Source organism: Lepisma saccharinum, chromosome 1 (assembly GCF_977018435.1).
Source record: "Lepisma saccharinum chromosome 1, izLepSacc3.1, whole genome shotgun sequence".
Lineage (NCBI taxonomy): Eukaryota > Metazoa > Arthropoda > Insecta > Zygentoma > Lepismatidae > Lepisma > Lepisma saccharinum.
Window position 1 is genome coordinate 123,435,511 of NC_139229.1, and position 15,991 is coordinate 123,451,501.

The following is a 15,991-nucleotide window of genomic DNA, read 5'->3' on the forward strand; positions in this document are numbered from 1 at the left end:
GGCGTTAATTTTCCAAATATCACTCCAATATGCTTGCTCTTTTCCTGGAAGTGAGTGCCACATCGTGATTTAAATTTGTTTTGGTTTGAACTGTGTTATTATGCATATTTTGTTTCTTTTATTTCTACTAGGCTATATATTCTGATAGGATAATCCGGAGTGAAGTGTGAAGTGGGAGCTTGCACCAACTGCATTGGTTAATTCAGTTCATTTCAAGAGCACAGAAGACAATTCCTCACCGGCCATGAAGGTAAGAAGGATAGTTTGGCACTTCGGCAACAGTTAGAGAGAAATTATTTAGAAGTACCAAACCTTCACTGGAGTTCTTCCACGAAAATAATAATTTGTCAATAGTAACTATACTGGTATGTTTCTCTATTACAGGGAACAGCATTTTTAAACATTAAACTTTATTTACATAATTATCTGAGTTATGGAAAAAATAGTTGATCCAGAGTTGTATGACTGAAGCAGATAAAATACTAAAAAACAAGAACATTTTTTTTAGCAAGAGCTTTGCCCTTTATAGTCTTTTTCAGACTTCAGTTATCCTCCATACATAAAAGTAAAATTAGGAAATCAATTTAATGGTTTTTTATGTAAATGTTCTCTCAAAAAAATATTTCTTAAAACTTAAATTAAAAAAAATTAACTTACTTGCATGTGTTTAAGCGAAGTCTTAATTTTCTGACAATATTGAAACTTTAATGGAAATGGATGATATTCAACTTGACATCATCACGCATTGTATTTGCATTTCACCACTTTGCACACTTTTAACAGTTTCTGTAGGGATTCGGAAAAGGTAAGATATATATACACATTCCTAATACCTGTATGATTACGATGAACATAACTTGAATCACTTCAGCACCATACGCACAATGCATACCACTCAGAATCTGATCTGTTTGCTCATAATGTGTGGAGGAAGATGTTCGCTGAACATCATTCATTACAATTTTCCATTACACGTTATTGCAACTTAATTCATTAATCATCGATCATGGAAGACAAAATGTTATGGAATATATATCTAGATATAGATGGTGATAAAATGAGTTACATTAAACCGCACTGCTTGAGTATAAAATCGGCATTGAAATCATAATAATGCTGAACGATTCTCACAATTCATCCAAACGTTTGTAATTAATATCAATGTATCATGTTAATGAGCGAAATTCAAGTAAAGTGCTGATATAACATTGCCATTGCCACACGCATGCATTTATTTAGATTCTCTTTTGTGGTAGTATACCTAAATATATTTTTTTATATAATTTGTTCTCAAGCGAGTTTCCAGCACTAATACTGTTTACCTTTTCTCTTTATTTTCAGTTCGTCATTGTTCTCCTTTGCCTCATGGCCGCCGCTTATGCAGACACTGAGAACTTTGCTCTACCCAGTGCCCCTATCTCCGCTCACTTGGCTCCCCGTGCGCCCATCGTCCCTCCAATGATTCCCCCAGATTATGGCGATCCGTAAGTTTATGTTAATATATTTTTTATTTGTAATGCATTGAAAATACACACATTTTTAATGCAAAAATAGAGAATCATGAGATGCCGGTTCTATGGTTAATTTTGATAAATCTTTTTTAGGAAGAATTTAAAAATATATATTTTTCCAAATACACTTTACCAGAATGCTGAAAAAATTCATTTAAGAAAGAACTGCATAAAGTTTTATATTTTTCCTCAACACAACAGTTTGCTCAGCAGTGCAATAGAAATTTATATAGTATGAGTAGTGGGATTTACAATAGGATGAGCACCACTTATAAGTGTAGAAAAGAAGAGGCTATTTGATTAAACAACCCGATTTGCCTACACTTAAAACAATGCCAAGAGGGGCTTATACCCCAATTCTTTAAGTGTGATATGCTTTTTATTTTAAGAAATTTTGATATCTAGTGTAGAAAAGATGAACCCTCCTCAGACAGATTTGCTTACACTTAAAACTATGCCAAGTTCCTATATCATCTTATTGTTTATAGTGTGTTTTTCTGTCAAAATCCCAGGAATCTTGAATTGATATAAAGCTCATAGCTATTGGGTTCTGAGACCCAGTAGAGTGTGGTGCATAGCTCCATGGTTTTTATTGGCTTGTAATCAGGAGGCTTCTGGGTTTGAGTCCTCATAAAATGTGAAGCCTCCCCTGATTGCAAAGTGTTAATATTGTTGCCTTGTAAACAAGAGGCTCGGGTTTGAGTCCTGATAAAATGTGTAAGATTGAAATACATGTGGCAAAATAATATCTCCACACGTGAGATTTTGAGAATAATTACTGCTAGTTGATATACAACTGATAGCTCCCAAATCTGAAACCTGGTAAAGAGTGTTGTACAACAGCATAAAAAAGCAAAATTATTTTATATTGGGAATCACCCGAGCCTAGTTATTGCTGTTGTTTGGGTATAAAAGCACCAGCTCAGCCATTAACTGCTGTTATAATTCTTTTGGCATAGCTCTCTTTTTCTTGGACCAAGAAATTTTATATAAATAAACAACAAAAATGCCAAAACAAAAATATTGCAATCAGTGTAATAAAAATATATCTAGTTCTAATTGGTCTAGGCACCGGCATATTTGTGACTCTAAGAAATGCAGAAAAACCACAAAAATGTGTCCAAGATGCCGTAAAATATTAAGCAAGGCATATTACAAATGGCATAAGTGTAATTCTTATGTACAGTCATCAACATTGCCCTCACAACCATCTACATCTGGTCTGAAAAGAAAGCATGAAGCACCTGTTAATGCTGGAGCAGCAAAGCAGCCACGCTATGCACCACCTATCCATAGCAGTTTTAATGGCCAATTAAGAGATTATCGGTTTGTATCAGAGCCAAGATGTGGTATTAAGAATTTTTTGAACAGTGTAAATCCTGATGTGCAGGCAATTCTAAATGCACAAAACGGCTCTTATAAGCTCTCCCTCAAATTGTTTACACAATATAAGAAACCAAATGGCACAAAATTTACACAGCCCCACATAACAGAAACTGTACCTGTATACTCAAATGCAAATTCAGACAAAATAATAAGCAGTTTGATAGATCAACTGAACATTAAACACTCTGAATTTGCAGCAAAAGAGTCTGGGTGGAGCCTATGCGGTTCTCCACACAAGTTATATGTTAATATTTCTGAATTCAGCCCATTACAAGGATCTACATATCTGCCATTACCTGCCAATATTAAAAACAAAAGAGCCGTGGTTAATATTGAAAATAATGATGATAAATGCTTTTTGTGGTGTATTTTAGCTGCTTTGTTTCCAGTTTCAAGGAATCCTCAGAGAATAAATTATTACAAACAACATGAACATATTTTTAATGAAGCAATGGAGGGTTTAGAATATCCAATGTCTGTTCAGAATATTGATAAATTTGAAAAAAAAGGCCCGGGATATTAATGGTAAACAATTATCTATTAATGTATTAACTTGTTCTACTGGCCGTGGCAATTGCTCGATAGCACCTCTCAGAATCAGTACATTTGATGATGATTCTACTGTTCCGATTGATCTGCTCTTAATTGAAGGGGATGGAACATATCATTACACTCTGATACATAATCTTGAAGCTTTAGTGAGAACACAACTAGACAAATCCAATACAATATTCAAGTTGTGCAGAAGATGTTTAACTGTATTTGATGGTCAAAAAATGGTGAATGGGGTTCGGGAAGTGAATGCAGAAATTGCTAAAAACAAGTTAATTGAACATTTAAAATACTGTAAAAATTATAAACCTGTTCATATGGTGATGCCAATGCCAAGTGAAAATACAGAATTCAAAAAGTTTGAAGCCTTGTTGGAACACCCAGCATATATAGTCTGTGATTTTGAATCAAGTCTCAAACCTCTTGCATTCTGTAGCCCAGACCCTGAGGAATCTTCAATTACAGCATATCAATTACATGAACCTTCCAGCTTTTGTTATGTGATTGTACAGGATGGTGTTGTTAGTAAAAAAGATTCATACATGGGAGCAGATGCCATCAAAAAATTTGCACATAGAATAGAAAATGAGTGCCATAACATAGCATCTAATATCTTATTAAAATCAAAACCCATGTTGCCTTTAACAGAGAAACAGATTGAAGATTTCAACAATGCAGAAAAATGCCCGGTATGTGATTCTGAATTTTCAGATACAAAAATCAAGGTGAAACACCATTCTCATACAGATGGTAAATTCAAAATGGCACTGTGTAATAGCTGTAATATTAAGATCCAGAGACCAAAATTTATCCCTATATTTTGCCATGGAGCATCCAATTATGATTTTCATCATTTGATCAGATACGAGGGGTTTGAAAAGCAGAATTTAAATATTTTAGCTGAAAATGATGAGAAATATATAGCTATTAGCAAAATAATTAAAGTTAATGGTGTTCCTATTCACTTAAGATTTCTTGATTCATACAGAATTTTATCGGCTAGCCTGACTACACTGGCCACTCAATTATCTGATGATCAATTCAAAATCACATGTGCTTTGTTTCCAAATCAGGACCTGAAATTAATTAGGCGGAAGGGTGTATATCCATATGACTATGTAACAGATTTTTCTAAATTTGATGAGTGTTCTCTGCAACCACAACAAGAGTTTTACAGCAAAATCAGAGGATCTGGAATCACTGATGAAGATTATCACCATGCCCAGTTGATGTGGAACAATTTAAATGCCAGACATTTGGTGATTATCACATGGCATATTTAAAACTTGATGTGACCCTCTTAGCTGATATATTGCAGGCATTCAGAAAATCTTCCATGCAAAATTATAAGCTGGATCCAATGTATTTTTACAGTGCCCCGGGCCTAGCATGGGCTGCAATGTTTTTAAACACTAAAATGCAATTGGATCTGATCCAGGATCAAGATATGTACCTGTTTATGGAGCAATGTATAAGAGGGGGCATGGTGCAATGCTCTCAGAGATATGCCAGAGCAAATAACAAATATATTCCTGATTATGATCCAGCACGGCCATCAAATTATATACTGTATGTAGATGCCAACAGCCTCTATGGTTATGCCATGATGGATAAACTGCCATATGCAGGGCTTGAATGGGTCGAAGATTTTAATATTGAGAATCTTAAGGATTTTGATGACAGTAACTATGGCCTCTTCTTAGAGGTTGATCTGACAATGCCAGATAATTTACACAACACATTTTCTGATCTGCCCCCCATTCCTGAGGTTCAGTGCTCACCTGGCTCTAAACAGAAGAAATTGATGATGACACTGGAGCCAAAACAGGGTTATATCATATATTACAAAAACCTCCAGTTCCTGATGAATCATGGTGTTCAAGTGAGCAAAATTGGCAACGTTTTGAGGTTCAGGCACTTAAAATGGTTGAAGCCATATATTGATACAAACACAGAGCTTCGAACATCTGCAAAAAGCCAATTTGATAAGGCCTTGTTTAAATTGATGGTCAATTCTGTGTATGGCAAAACTATTGAAAATGTCAGAAAACATACCGATGTTAAAATAATTACTGACCCCAGCCTGAGTAAAAAATTGGTTGCAAAGCCCAATTTCAATTATAGAAGAATTTATGATGAAAATATGGCACTTTTCAACATGAAAAAAACACAGATTAAGTTTGATAAACCTATTTATGTAGGGGCTGTGATATTGGAATTGGCCAAATTACACATGTTAAAATTGTATTATGATGTGTTGAAGCCTTTTTATAAGGATCGTGTAAAATTGATGTACATGGACACTGATAGTTTTGTTCTTGATATTCAAACAGAAGATGTTTATAAAGATATGTCACAGCCTGCATTGCTTGAATATTTTGATACCAGTGAACATTCAAAAATTCAACCCCACAACAAAAAGATGCCTGGCAAGTTAAAAGATGAGACACTTGGTGATGTTATTGTGGCATTTGCTGGGTTAAGGGCCAAGATGTACAGTTTTGAAACATGTAGTGGTGTTGTTGCCAAAAAGGCCAAGGGCATTGGCAAAATAACTGTGGAAAAAGAGCTCCAATTTGAAGATTACAAAAATTGCCTCAAATCATGTAGCACCATCAGAACATCAGAATCCAGAATTCAGAGTGTGGATCACTTGTTGACTACAAATATTGTAAGAAAAGTGGCTCTGGACCCACATGATGATAAGAGATGCATTTTATCATGTGGCATACATACTTTACCATGGGGTCATTGTGATTTGAAAAATGGCAATCAATGCCCAAACACAGAGCATGATTTGAAATAAATAAACATGCCTATGAACTTATTTGGGTTCAAAAAACAGGCTATTATGGAGCTGCCAACACCACAACCCTCTTCTGATATGATATCTAAACTAAGTGCTTTGTTAATTATTCATCTGAACAGCATACTCACAGATGTTGATGATGAAACAGGCAAAATATTGTACATATTTAACAATAATTTAAATCATTACCAATTACCTGTAGGTGGGCAATTACAATTTATTACAACTCCTGAGGGTGATGTTAAAATTTCAGTAGGGAGAAATATTTATAGAATTAAGCACTCAAACATGATTTCTGGCACTGTATATACTGTTTCTGCTGGTGACTGCTTATATATTGAGGTCCCTGGATCCTATGACAAGCTTATACCCTTTTTTATAGAATTAAGAATCAGATATTCAATAATAAATAACCACTAAAACAAAAATGCCCAATGATATATTTGGCCATACAAGGCATGAAGATCACAGTGATGAGATTTTGATGCTTGATGTCAGAGTCAAGAAATTAAGAAGTGATTTACAAGCTTTACAAACTACACTCAATGCCAATCTTCAATTAGAAATTACAAATTTGCAATCACAATGCATGGACCCTCTTCTAAAAATTGATTCTGAACTCAAATTGTTGCTTCAGAAATATACTGATTTGGCCACATTGGATAATTTTCAAAGTTTGGAAGAGGCTGTAGCAGCTCTTCAAGTCAAATTTAAGACCCAGGCCACCAACTCTGAGCAATTGAAACAACAATTGGAAGAGCAAATAAATAATGTCTAGACACAGCTCCAAACAATTGTCAAAAGCATAAAATCACAAGAAGATCTTGATCTAGTGATTTCCACTCTAAAGGAACAGATTCAGTCACTCCAGATACCTAATCTGGATCCTCTGAACAATGCCATAGCCTAGGTTAAAGAAAAAATTGAGACACTTGAAAATTTTATGAACAATTTGCCATCTTCTGATGCTTTGAGTGCAATAACTCGGAATGTTGCCAATATTAAGCTGCAACTTGAAACATGAAGATTTTGGAAAAATTCAAAGTACCATAACCCATCTTGAAGGTACAATAGCAGCAGTGCAAAGTGATTTGACAAATGTACAAGAATCTCTAGAATCCCGATTGCCTGGGATTGTAGATACCCTTGTCAGTGTCCAGCAACAAATCACAAAGCTTGAAAACCTCAACACTGAATCTGAGCTATCTCATTTTCATCACTTGATTGATGATATCCAAACAAAGCTTGAAATTTTACAACAATCAACACCCTCTCAGGCAGATATAGCCCTGCTCCAAAATGCTATGCAAAATGTGGCTGATGCTTCTGAATTAAACAATGTAAAATTGGCACTTGAATCTTTGCAAAATACAGTATCAAATCTGCCTACATCACAGGAACTTAAAAATATTAAGAGAGCAGTGAATCGCATATTGAAATCAGAAGATATCAAGAATATCCAGGCAGAGATCAAACAACTTACTCAGACAGTGGCCACTCTTCCAACTAATCAACATATTAATGAACTGCATGCCCTGTTTGAGGATATCAGAAGACAGGTCCATGATCTTACTGCTCAAAATTCAAAATTGGCAGTTGTTGAAAATTTACAGCAAATTGTTGCTAATATCAAGCAACAGCTAGGGACCATGGAATCCAATCAAGCAAATGCTCTGTCTGTTTTTGCCACCCAGCTACAAGAAATTGTGCAACAATACAAGAAACTTGTTGTGGACATAAAAATCAAGCCAGACCATGATGATGTTGTTAGGACTATCAATGAGCACCTTGAATCTGTAACAAGTAGATTGCTCACAGCAGAAAAAGAAATAACCGGCATAATTGAAAATCCTAAACATACAGTAATTCTTGAATTGTACAGCATCCCCAACAAAGAATATGATTCACCATTTACACCAGGAGGCAAAATATATATGCTGTCCCCTCCACAATTTTATTACCAATTTTTTGTTGGGGGCACACTTAGACCATTCAAGATCAAATATTGGCTTCAACCACAGGCACACCACTACCCTACCTTATCAATAACAAATGCTGATAACAAAATAAAAATCACCAGTGTAGAATTGGAGGATTTTACAGACCCCAATACATTAGAAACATCATATGTTGAAGATGATGGCTCTCTGGAATTTAAAATACAAATAGGGGACAAATTATATTTAGAAAATCCTGTAGTGTCAGCTGCTGAACACCCTATAGTTGCAATATTCTTGTTTACATATTATGTCTAGACAAATTATTGTTGATGAATTACACAGACAAGCCAGACATAATTTTAAGAGACTGCCAGTAGTCACAAAAGGCATAGATGATTTATGGCAGAGCGACTTGATTGAGATGGCAAGTGGACAGTTGAAAAACTTAGACAAAATAAACAAGGGCTACAAGTATCTACTCACTGTAATAGACACATTTTCAAAATTTGCCTGGGCTGTGCCACTCAAATCCAAGACTGGAAAATGTGTTACAGAAGCCATCAGAACAATCATCAATCAGAGTGGAAGATCACCGCGCTATTTGCAAACAGATAATGGCAAAGAAATTTATAATTTAGTGTTTCAACAATTTATTAAAAGCCAGGCAATACAACATTACTCGAGTTACAGTGATCTCAAGGCCTCAATTGTAGAGAGATTCAACAGAACCTTAAAAAATCTTATGTATAAACAATTTACCCTCCAAGGTAATTATAAATGGATTAATATTCTTCCAGAACTTCTACATAAATATAACAACTCGGTCCATTCCACAATCAACATGAAACCCTCTGAAGTGACTTCATCTGATGAGCAAAAATTGATCAGCATTGTTTATTATCCTAAATATCAGCCAACAACAAGAAAAGCCAAATACAAGGTGGGTGATCAAGTAAGAATCAGCAAATATAAGCACTTATTCAAAAGAGGTTTTACAAGAAACTGGAGCACTTAATTATTTACAGTGGTTCAAGTTAAACCTGGGACCCTTAACACATATATAATAAAAGACCACCGAGGAGAAATTCTCAAAGGCAGGTTTTATGAAGAAGAGCTCAGCAAAACTAAACAGCCTGACACATATCTCATAGAAAAAATCATCCGCAGAAAAGGCAACAAGTTATTTGTCAAATAGCTAGGACTCCCAAAACACAGCTGGATCGATGCAAACAAAATAATAATATGAGCGCCTGGGATGTTATAAAGAGGCTGCCAGAACCTGAACAGCAGAATAAGAGAAATGGCAACTTGCTGCCTGATAATATTAGATGTCTTATTGTTGGGCCATCTGCTTGTGGTAAAACTACACTAATGGTTGATAATTTTTTATTGGCACCCAACTGGTTAGACTGGAAAAACAGGCACTTGTATATCTTCTCTAAAAGCTTGGAACAATTAAAATATCAGCAGCTGAAGAAGCTATATGATGGATTAGATATAGCCACTTTTGAACCAGATGTTAAGCCACTCCATGAATGTCTCGATAATTCTGTTGTTGTGTTTGATGACATTATACTGGATAATCAAAACAAGGTTAGAAATTTCTTTACACAGGGCCGACACAAAAACATTGATTGCTTCTACCTGGCACAGACTTTTTCAAAAATACCCAAGCAGCTGATCCGAGACAACAGCAATTTTATATGTGTGTTTCATCAAGATCATACCAACCTCAAACACATACATGATGAATATGTAGGTGGGGACTTGAGCTACAATGATTTTTCTAAGTTTTGCAGTGGGTGCTGGAACCAGGACAGTTATGGGTTTGTCACAATTGATATGACAAGAACACCCAATAGTGGCAAATACAGAAATAAAATCAACAATTTTCTAGACATTGAAACATAAATAAATAACCATGAAAAGGCCAATCATTGATGATCTTAAATTAAGAGATTATCTTGTAAAAAGATTTAAGGGATGGAAATCAGAGAACCGAGGAATTTATGAAAAACACAAACAAACAGAACAGCCTATAATTGATGCTATTGGTGAATTAGGTAAAAATATCAAAACTGTTACAGAGCAAAATCAAAATTTGATCACAGAGCTTGTACCTGTAGCTGCAAGAAACATATTAGATTATCCATTCACCCCACTTTCCAGTATTCATACACCTAGTCCTATTGCTCCTAGAAGAATTGAAGCTACTCAGGATCCTATTGAATTGGGTCTTCTTGCTCAAAAATATTTAACCACACCTAAAGACAATAAAGATGAGGTTTTTGGCTTATATGCTGACACAGAGCGTGATGGTAGCGTCATACATAGAATTGGCAATTTCAGAGTAACATTTATGGGAGATGATCTGATTGTATATTCAGAATCTCGTCTTGGAGGAAAAGGTGCTTTTGTTAAGTACCCCGGAACACCTGGATTGTGGGAACTAATAACTAGGAAGAGACCTGGCAGCTATACAGATCAAGATTATGAATATTACAAAGAAATATTAATAAAATCAGATGCTCTATACCAGAACAATGATCCCACACAAAAAAGAGTCAAGTCTAGCAGTGGAGCAAAATACAACAATTTAATCAAACCCATATGGTCTCAGATCAAGACTGAGAGTGGAATCAAACAATACAACACCCTGCCTAAAGAATTTATGTGGGTTGATGATGTCAGGAAACTTGTAGATAGGTTTTTGGTGATAGCTGGGGAGGAAAATGCTGGCAACCACAATTTTTACAATGAAAAGGTTGGAATTATGGACATGATAAGCACCAAATTGTCTAATTTTATAGTGAATGACACTAAGGGGATTGGATATCTTATAAAAATTATTAATACTCTACCACCCAAATTTTGGAATATTTCTGAGGGTCGGGGCTTGGTTAATGATATTATAAACAAGCTGCCATTTGAATTACATATTCCAGGTTATCAGTATTGTGGTCCAGGCACAAAATTGGACCATAGATTAAACAGAGGGGATCCTGGTGTTAATCCCCTAGATGCTGCTTGTAGAGACCATGACATAGCATACAACACACATTCTGATCTTGACAAGAGACATGTTGCAGACAAGAAATTAGAAGAGGCTGCATTTGGTAGATTTGTAAGCAAAGATGCTTCTTTAAGTGAAAAATAGCAGCATTGGGGACCACCATAGCTATGAACACCAAACAAAAACTGGGGTGGGGGCTGTGAATATGTATATAATAAACCTACAATGAAGGCCAAGGGTGTTATGTATCAAATACCTTATGCAGGTCTCAAATCTCTTGGGCCTATTGATAGCCTTTTGACCAAAAAGCAGCGCACGAAAAAAGCTCTTGTCTTGCCAAGGGACATGGTATGAAATTGTTACTTAGTACACCCCAATTAAAAAAATTACAGCAATCAAGAAAAAAATCACATGTGGGGGGATTCATATTTACCATCCCTGCCATCTTAGCTGCTCTCGGGGCTGTGGGGAGCTTGGCCGGGGGATCAGCTGCCATAGCAAAAACAGTAATAGATGCCAAGAAGAATAGGGCAGAATTAGATGAATTGAAGCGCCACAACCTGGCCATGGAGAAACAAGGCAAAGGTGTTAAGAGAGCCATGAATAAGTTTAAAAAAAACAAGAGCCGCTTACAAACCAAGATATTGAAGCTTTAATCAAGCCACTGGGCATCAAACATTTTAGAGGTGTGTACATGTCTGATTCTTTACCGGAACAACCACTCAACAAAGAGTGTGGCATTGTTAATTTGGATAAGTACAAAAATCAGGGCACTCACTGGATCTGTTATCTTAAATATTTAAACAATGAGGCATTTGTGTTTGATTCATTTGGAGGTGTTCCACCTGAAAATGTAATAAAATATCTAAATTCAGCTAATCTTTATTACAATAATGCCCGTGTTCAAAATTTCAAAGATGTTAATTGCGGACATTTGTGTTTATCTGTTCTTAGATATATGTCTCAAATAAATAAACCATCAATTGAAAATTTTCAAAAAGCCTTGTGGTATTTAAAACATCATGGGGGTATTCCATCTCACCAGCCAAAATTCAATATTGAAACTCAAATTACATGATGACATAGTGTATCCCAAAACAATAGCTCTCAGAGCATTTTATGGCATGTACTTGATCCCTAATATTACACACCACAACAACACAATTGCAGTTGGTGATGAAAAAATTGTCATCACTCCAGGGCAGTATAATCTGTCCACTCTAAATGCTCAATTACCCAGAGGTGTAGTGTTAAGTCAAAATTCTGTCACTCACAGAGTAGAGATTGCATCTGCTACAGAAACAGTGGATCTGGGTACTATAGGAGAGCTGTTAGGCTTTGAGAACAACACAAAACTTGAAGCGGCCATCAAACACACTGCTATTAATATACCTAAATTCTTAGCCATAGAGACTCTGAATATTCACTGCAATGTGGCTGAGGGTATGATCACCAAATCAAATGGCATAGGCACTCACAAACAAACTGGCATCATTGCAACATTCAAACCTAATTCTGAATTTATGGAGCCCATCATCTACAATCCATCCCCAACATTATATTTTCCTGTGTGCCATAATAGAATAGATTATATTGAATTGATGGTCACTAATGAAAAACAAGAATTAGTTGATTTTGCTGGAGCCACAACAACTGCAATCATAGAGATTAATATTTAAATAAAAATACATACAAGAAGAAAATGGAAAATATTGAGAGTTATGAGCTACAATCATTCCCTCCAAACAGGAGGACATTTGCAAATTTAAATCAACCCAACACAGAGATTGAGGTTGATCTTGATGTAGGGGATGGCTTTATACACCCCCACAGAGCAGATCTATATATCAAATTTGATGTTGTAAAGCTCGATGGTACCGATTATCCGGCAAATTCAAATATAAGATTGGTGGACAATTTTGTGCCACATCTATTCTCTGAAATTGAGGTCAGAAAACATGGTGTTGTTATAAACAGAGTGGATTATCCCGGCATTACCTCCACAGCTTTGGCCACATTAAAATTATCCAAGACCGAGGCTTCTTACTACAAAATAGGTGGATTTGAGGCTGGTGATAAGATATTATCTAAGAACCACACAGTGCTGTTCCCCATGCGCCTATTGCCAGGATTCTTCTCAGATTACAAAGATATTATGTGGAAGGGTGGTTTAAGAATTACATTTAGAAGAGCTGCAAATGATAATAATGCTTTGATGAGGTACAGCACATTAAACTCTACAGGGGAAGCTCTGCCTAATACCCTACCTGATGAGGGCAAATGCATTATTCAGACTATGGAGCTAAGAATTCCTGTTGTTGAATATGAGGCCAGTTATGCTCTTAAATACAAAGCTGATATAATAAAAAATCCACAGATTCCTCTACAATTTTATACATATCAATGTGTACAGAAGCCCGCAACTGGTACCTATTATGAGTTTGATGCTACAAATTCATTCTCCAGTATACAATATGACATGCCTGATTTTGTGGTGGTATTGTTTCAGACTGGAAGACACAATAATCAGGAAAAAAATTCAAGTAAATTTGATAACTGCAACATCAAAAACATATATCTTAAAAATGGCAGAAATGAGGTATTTCCTAGAGAAAATTATAATTTAGACATGTCCAAGGATGATTTCCTCAAATTATATGAGGCATTTTCGGCATTCAAAAGGGTCACTACTGGCAATACTGACATGTATTACACACCAGATGAATTCAAAGCACAGAGACCCATGTTTGTAATCAACACTTCAAAAAGGAAACAAGTTGTGGTTAATGACAGGACAAACATTAAAATTATCTGTGAATTCCATGAGGCATTACCTGATGACACCATATGTAGTGTTATTCTCTTAGGTGAAAAATCATATGTTTATGATGTAAGAAATGAGAGAGTCACGGAGCAATTCTAGAAGATATTTGCTCTATTATGCTGTTGTACAACACACTTTGCCAGGTTTCAAACCTCAACTGTATATCAGCTAGCAGTGAACATCTCATGCGTGGGCATATTATTTTGTTGTATGTATTTCAATCTTACACATTTTATCAGGACTCAAACCCAGAGCCCGTGATTACAAGGCAGCAATATTAACACTTCTCCATATGGAATATATCCACATTTTACTGGGTTCTGAGACCCTAATACAGACAAAATTGGATTTTGAACTGTCATAATATTCTCTAAGCCTTGCCTATGCTCGTATTATCAGAATAAGAATTGGTTTCAGCATGCAAGGCAGTTCATTGCCACTGTGTCAGAAAATTTGTATCTCTATCTCAATGATCTTTGTTACACTTTTACGTGTTTTTTTGCATGACTAAGAATTTTCCCCTGTCGCACAGAAAGATTAATGGCCCCTTCAGTGAATTACACAGAAATATTATTAATGCTCCCTTCTAGCTGTGTAGATTATATCTCTTGTGTGCCGGCAAGGCATGCAAGCAAAACAATAGTCTTTTGATAGATTAATATCAATTCATGCATTTCCGAGCTAAATAATTGCTTACCCCGAGCAATGGAATTGATCAGAGATTAGAAAAAAAGCAGGCAACAGCTCAAATTTTGCTTGCATTTTGTATTGAATTAGATCTGTAAGTTGTAGAGCATAGGAATATGGCCAAAAACAATATCAAAAGGGCCATATTTTTGACAAGTTTATAAACAACAATCACACAGATATAGCTTTTACACACATGGCCGAATCTGTCTGAGGAGAGGGGGGGGGGTTTCAGATCTGGGAGCTATCAGTTGTATATCAACTAGCAGTAATTATTCTCAAAATCTCACGTGTGGAGATATTATTTTGCCACATGTATTTCAATCTTACACATTTTATCAGGACTCAAACCCGAGCCTCTTGTTTACAAGGCAACAATATTAACACTTTGCAATCAGGGGAGGCTTCACATTTTATGAGGACTCAAACCCAGAAGCCTCCTGATTACAAGCCAATAAAAACCATGGAGCTATGCACCACACTCTACTGGGTCTCAGAACCCAATAGCTATGAGCTTTATATCAATTCAAGATTCCTGGGATTTTGACAGAAAAACAAACTATAAACAATAAGATGATATAGGAACTTGGCATAGTTTTAAGTGTAAGCAAATCTGTCTGAGGAGGGTTCATCTTTTCTACACTAGATATCAAAATTTCTTAAAATAAAAAGCATATCACACTTAAAGAATTGGGGTATAAGCCCCTCTTGGCATTGTTTTAAGTGTAGGCAAATCGGGTTGTTTAATCAAATAGCCTCTTCTTTTCTACACTTATAAGTGGTGCTCAACCTATTGTAAATCCCACTACTAGTATGCAATAATTGTAATAATGATTTCCACTTCAAATGAATTCAAATTCTTATGAGTGACAAATAGCCGGTGATCTTTGTCATTTATGTAAGTGTGAAAGCTATGTTACCACTATCTATTTATTTACTTTTTCCAGAGCTGTCACGATATTCGTAAGTCCCTCGACTTATGATAAGACGTCACAGTTATACATCTAGAGACATCTTGGCACGACACAAATCAACACTGTCACTACTCCAGAAACCAACTAAGGGGTTAATTTAGTTTTCTGCTGTCTAAATGGCATTGTATAAACACAAAATCTTCAGAATATAAATAAATAACATATCCAGTCACATATTTTTTTCTCTTCCTTATATCCTTCGTTAAGTAGTAGAGAAACCATGAGTTCTCATTCATGAAATACGTAATCGATCATTTTGGGCTTAGTTAAGTTAGGCCTAAAATATTCTCCGTAA

The 15,991-nt window shown here is 35.7% G+C and overlaps 1 long non-coding RNA gene across 1 annotated transcript; it reads left to right on the forward strand.

Moving 5' to 3' along the window:
• The first annotated feature begins 123 nt into the window (after window positions 1-123).
• On the forward strand, window positions 124-15,730 carry LOC145985476 (uncharacterized). The gene is made up of 3 exons (XR_014441424.1): window positions 124-250; window positions 1,342-1,484; window positions 15,670-15,730. It is a non-coding gene; the product is annotated as an uncharacterized LOC145985476 (long non-coding RNA).
• Window positions 15,731-15,991: the final 261 nt, after the last annotated feature.